Source organism: Lygodium microphyllum, chromosome 13, assembly GCF_053477565.2.
Source record: "Lygodium microphyllum isolate KBCC chromosome 13, Lygodium_microphyllum_v1.1.10, whole genome shotgun sequence".
In the NCBI taxonomy this organism is placed as follows: Eukaryota; Viridiplantae; Streptophyta; class Polypodiopsida; order Schizaeales; family Lygodiaceae; genus Lygodium; species Lygodium microphyllum.
This window is the reverse complement of record NC_141147.1, coordinates 52528996-52535226: the sequence shown is the minus strand read 5'-3', so window position 1 is coordinate 52535226 and position 6231 is coordinate 52528996.

Sequence of the window (6231 nt, the reverse complement as noted above, 5' to 3'; positions counted from 1 at the left end):
TCTTCTTTGGTAGACAAAACCCAGGGAGCGCGAGGAAGCTGCACTCCCCCTTCAGCACTCGACTACGGCCAAAGCGCCTCCATCTTACCTACCTCCTTTAAATCCATTCGTGACCCTATAGTGTCTCTCTTTCTTGTGATGTGGTCCCATAGCAAGCTGCCCACATTTTTGAAAATATGCATGGGATCCAACAAGTGGTTGACCTGTAAGTGGGTCCAATATGGCAACTCGTAGAAAACTGAGAACCGTCGCATTCCATTTGGATGTGATTCCGGGTTTACCATTTTCAGCTCGTACCAGCTTGCAGCGTTCATACGTGCTGGAGGTCGTCCAAGAAAACCTTCCCTGAGTTCATGATCCTCCGGCAAGAAAGTGGCGTGTCCTTGATATACCATCTTCTTCATGGTTCGTGACCTTCGGGAGTCTAACTGTGGCCCACACAATGGACATGCATGATAACCTGAGGTAACGAGACCTGCAAGGCGATCCACGACCTAGTGAATACTTGATTGAATGAAATAAAATATAGATATTACCGGCGTGAACAAAGGTCTGCTCACCTGAGCACTCTCCCAATCCCGGAAAGTCATGCATCGTCCACATGAGAATGGCTCGAATGTTGGCTGACCGCCGACCATCGCGCCTGCTCATATCTTGCACCGTGACCCCCTCCTCCCACAAAATCTTAAGCTCATCGACTAATGGACGAAGATACACGTCCATATTTTTTACTTTGTAGCGGCCCGGGACGAGCAAGCTAAGGATGAGATGTCCTTTCTTCGTAGAAAGCCATGGAGGAATGTTGTAGTTGACAAGCACTATAGGCCACACACTGTAAGAAGTCGAGCGCAGACCGAATGGGTTCACACCATCCATGGCGAGACCGAGCCGAAGATTCCTTGGCTCTCGCGCAAAGCCTGGGAAGGTAGAGTCAATGTGGCTCCATGCGCGCGAATCTGCTGATATTCGTTGCACTCCATCCGTAGACCTATTCTGCACATGCCACGTTGTCAAGCTTGCCATGGCAGACGTGCGAAACATGTGGTTTATGCGGGGGATGAGCGGAAAGTGTCTGAGGACTTTTTGAGGGATGGTCTGCCCTTGCAAGTCCTGTCGATACCTGTGAGCACCACACTTTGGACATGTCTCCATAGTCTCGTATTCATCTCGAAACAATATGCAGTCGTTGATACATGCATGGATGTTATTGTAGTCCATGCCAAGCTTCCGTAAAACATGTCGTGCATCATCACGAGACTCGGGCATGGTGTTTGCAGGTGGCAATATATGATATTTCAATAACCTGAAAACATCATAAAACACCTTGAAAAATCCATCCATATTTACAATAATACTGTTTTTAAAAAAAACAATGAAGTCTGTATGCAAGGTACCTGAATAACTCAGTCACACTCGTATCGCTCCAACCGTATTTCGCTTGCACACTTAAGAGTGCAAGCAATGTCTTCAACCGAGATACTCGGCACCCATCATATAATGGTATGGATGCTTCCTCTCTAAGCGGGTCAGATGTCTCAACATCCATGGGAATCAATGCATCGATCATTGCCTCCATCTCAGGCTCCAAGATTGTAGGCAAGTCGGGAAGGTTGTCTGTCTCCTCTGGCATTGACGATATAGATGGGCCTTGCGAGTGGTCTATTGGCTCCTGCCATCCATCCATCTCACGTCCACGAACTCTTCTAATTGGCCGCAAAGGGTGCACTTCCCCTTGGGTCGAGACATCACCCCCCTGGACACAAAATTTGCCAACAAGACCCAATCTTATTGTGTATGGTTTTCAATTAGCTTGAGAGTACAATGCATGAAAAATGCTAACTTGAAAATACCGTTTGCTGAAAATCTGCAATCGCCTGATCAATAATCTCAGGTTGAAACTCGCTAAATCGTCGTACGTGTTCTATAGACAATCGGCGTTTTCGTCTAATTGCCAACTTGCATTGAGAGCAAGGACATGGGACATGCTGATTAAGATACGACTCGCGGTCTTGAACAATAGGACCTTCTTCGTTTGCCATCTTATCTACATTACAGCAAACGAGGCTTAAATGGATAGCTTTTTGGAGATGTACGTCAACTTGCAAGTTGACCATAAACCTTGCATTGTATATAGTAGTCGAGAGATTTTCCGATGTTATATCTCGGCCTTGTATCATGCTCAACGATTTGTTTGTCCCGGTAGATAATTTTTTGTTATATCTCGGCTTTGAGTATAAGTAATCCATTTTAAAATTAATGCGCGCCATCTATGAAATTTTACAACTATAGTAATAAAATTTATTTCAATCAATTCTACTCATAGTCATAAGACCTGAGAGAAATTATCCTATACTCAATTTAAGGGATCTCCACTTCTATAACAATAATTTTGGGTTAATTTTGATGAAGTACATGGCCGTATGCAAAGCACATTGCATACCATTATCGATACGTATATTATCTTAAATTTCATTCCCTTCCCTCTCCCTCTCCCTCTCCCTCTCTTTCTCTCACCCTCTCCCTCACCCTCTCGTTCTCTTTCTCTCCCTCTCTCATTTCCTCCCTCCTCCTCCCTCTCCCTCTCCCTCGCTCCCTCGCTCCCTCTCCCTCCCCCTCCCTCTTTCTCTCCCTCTCTCATTTCCTTCCCCTTCCCCTCCCTCTCCCTCTCCCTCTCCCTCTCTTTTTCTCCCTCTCCCTCTCTATCTCTCTTTCTCTCTCATTTCCTAAACAAGCAAAAAAAAAAGTGATTTAAACATCCTCCAAGCAAAAGGGAGAGGGAGAGATACAATGCACTCTCCCTCTCTTTCTCTTTCTATCCCTCTCTCATTTCCTTCCCCTTCCTATCCCTCTCACTCTCTTTCTCTCTCATTTCCTCTCCTAAACAAGCAAAAAATAAAGTGATTCAAACATTAAACAAGCAAAAGGGAGAGGGAGGGAGAGAGAGAATGCACTCTCCCTCCTTCTCCCTCTCTTTTTCTTTCTCTCCCTCTCCTATTTCCTCCCCCTCCCTCTCCCTCTCCCTCTATTTCTCTTTCTCTTTCTTTCCCTTTCCCTCTCCCTCTCCCTCTCTTTCTCTCTTACTCTCTCGTTTCCTCTCCTAAACAAGCAAAGAAGAAAGTAATTTAAACATTAAACAAGCAAAAGGGAGAGAGAGAGAGAGAGAATGCACTCTCACTCTCTTTCTCTCCCTCTCCCTCTCTTTCTCTCCCTCTCTCTCCCTCTCCCTCTCCTTCTCTTTCTTTTCCTCTCCTAAATAAACAAAAGAGAACGATTTAAACCTTCAACAAGTAAAAGAAAGAGAGAGGGAGACTCACCAATGAGATATGGCGAGCGTGGGCGGCTTCTCTTTGCAACGAGGGCTCCTCCTCTCCTTCGCGAACAACGACGGTGGCGGTGGCGGCGGCGGCGGCAACAAGTCTCTTCCTCCTCTTCTTTCACAAAGCCTTGGCTCTCTCCCTCGCTCTCGCTCTCAAAAGGCGAAGAAAACAAAATGAAAACGGCGCTCTGGTTTCGGCCGCGCTTTTTTTTCCTGCGGCGTCGCTATATGCGTCGTTATATGCGTCGCTATTTGCGTCGCAAATGCGACGCAAATAGCGACGCATATAGCGACGCCAATAGCGACGCCGATAAACGCCGTCGCTAATCGGCGTCGCTATTGCCCCAGTCCCTTGTAGTGTGAGTAATCTTCCCTTCCAACTTTTTTGCTATGTCCTACATCCTAGTTCTTCACACTTAGGAGCTCATCTGCACTGGATTTAGCCTTATTGAATCCACATCTACATCATAGATGCCCAATATTGAGCATTGCCTAGTCTTTTAACTAGTTGAAATGACAATCTAGAGGGCTTAGCATCATAGGTGCCCAAGGTTGATCACAGCCTAGCCGTTTAACTAGTTGAATTGACAATCTAGAGGGCTTAGCATTAAGATCCTCTACACCCTACCCCCTTTATCAATTACAATAGCTATCTATTTCCATGATATACACGTCATAACATTTTTGCCTCCAAATGACCAACAGTAGAATTTAAACAAAGATTTAGGTTTCCTCCAATAACTCTTACATACAACGTTGCATGCGTTTAGAGAGAGAAGGTCAAATTAAAACAACCATTGATGCTAATGATAGCCAATGAATTGGAGGAGAAAGCACAAATCATCTTAAAATCGGACCAAAGATGCACCATTCAAGAACCTTGAGGATGAAATCCTAGCACTTTGTGTCATATGCTTTGTCTAAATCCATGTTGACAAGACAATATCCTCCACAAGGTCCATTGAATAGTCAATGACCAAGATTATGCGCAAAATAACATGGGTTCCAATATGGACTTGTTCTCCTTGTATGTACAAACCCATATTGGAGTTTACAAAGCATACTTGGGAGAACAAGCTTAATTCTCATAGCTAAAGCTTTTGCCATGAGTTTATAGGGTTGGTTCAACATAGTAAGAGGTTTAAAGTGACTAGGTTTTCTTTGGATCTCATTTTTAAGGAGGAGTTTAACCATGCCTCTATTTTCCTATCTAGGGATGATTGCACTTTCCCTAAAAGATTTAGTTAAACATAACAAAAAAAACTACCAAATTTAAGAAATAACTTGCAAATCATCAAGATGCAAGATTTTTGCATTTGTCTAAAACTTAGTTTTTTTGGCAATTTTCATAGAAAACATATTTTGAAACTAGTATCAAACATGTTTGGATGCATGGTAAAATATGGCTATGATGGCTTTAGAGAGTCTCCCTATAAAATGCATTTTAGAGGTGATACAAAAAACTTCTTCAACCTTGAAATTGTACAAGTTTTTCCTCACACTATATAAGTCCTTCATCATATTATAACTACACTAACCCCAGATTTTGAAAGTTAAAAACCTTTCACCAAATGTTTTAAAGTTTCTCCTTCAAATTAGCAACTTCCTTGATAATAAACCTTGACTTTAATGAATATTGATTTTTGGCCAACTAGATAGTATAACAATATTAAAAAACCAACCATTCTTTTTATGACGAGGTGATTGGTAAGGTGGAGAATTACATGCCTCCTAATTAGCAAGTCATTAATTTGATACTCTTGAGCATGAATTTCTTTTTTATTAGCACTTATCCTAGGGGCCAATCAAATACCTTACACAAATAGACACTTCTTTAGATGATCCATTACATAGTATCTCCATTGAATGCTCATTTTCTTTTGACCCAAAAAAAAAGAGTTTAAAACTTTCCTTACTGTAAAGAAACTTGGAGATATGGTTCTCAGACCATCATGTAGCTACATGACATCCAAAGGAGATGTGCTCTTAATGAGCAGGAAGTTGATTGGTTGTGAATAATCTTTCAGGCATGTGGAGATGATTGGTCAACATCCATTGTCAAAAGGAGTGACATTTTCTTAAGGGATCTAATCAGTCCTTCTAGCAAAGCTTTGAGTGACTGTAAACACAAGAAGGATTTCAAGGAAGCCTCATTGAGCATTGCCATGATTCTGTAGCAAAAGTGGAAGAGAGAATGTCCTATGGAAAAAGTGTACACTTGGAGGAGAGCTACATCTATTAGGAAAGCCTCTTCTGTAAAAATTACACGGTCTAGCGAACAGAATCTGAGAAAGAGATAGAGAGTACACAATAGATAAAAGGAGAATTTTAAAAAATTCTTTAGCTCCAAACAACTGATGCAAAGATGGCTCTATCCAACCGTGCGCTTGCACTGTGAAGCTTAGATGGCGATCTAGATAGAAGATAGGTGAAGAGCTTAAGGCTAGATGGAACAACTCTGACTAGGTGAAAGATAAATGATGGATGGCTGTGAAGGGTTTTAGCTTTTATAGCCCGCGAAGGTAGCTAGGTTGGCTTGACTGACCTACTGTTAACCCCAACACGAAGAAAGCAAAAGGAAATAGAAAAGATGCAGGGCAAAGGTGGAAAAAAGGTAGCTTGACTGAAGAAAGAAGATGAGAAAATGCCAAAAGCGCAAGGGCAACCGTAAAAGTCCAAGGCAACTGCAAAAAGGGAAAAAGTGCATTTTTAAAATACAGAGGCGCACCCTAAAATCTTGTAAAAGAGTGCCAGGCGGTGGAAAATCTGGAAAGCTAAAACTGAAGACAAGCGCAAGTCAAAACTCTTGTAAAAGAGCGCAAGTGCATCATGGTTTAATTCAAGGAGCACCGGGTTCTCACCCGTGCAATTTGTAAATGTAGACGGGTGGTGGAAAGGAAGCTAGGAAGATAGAA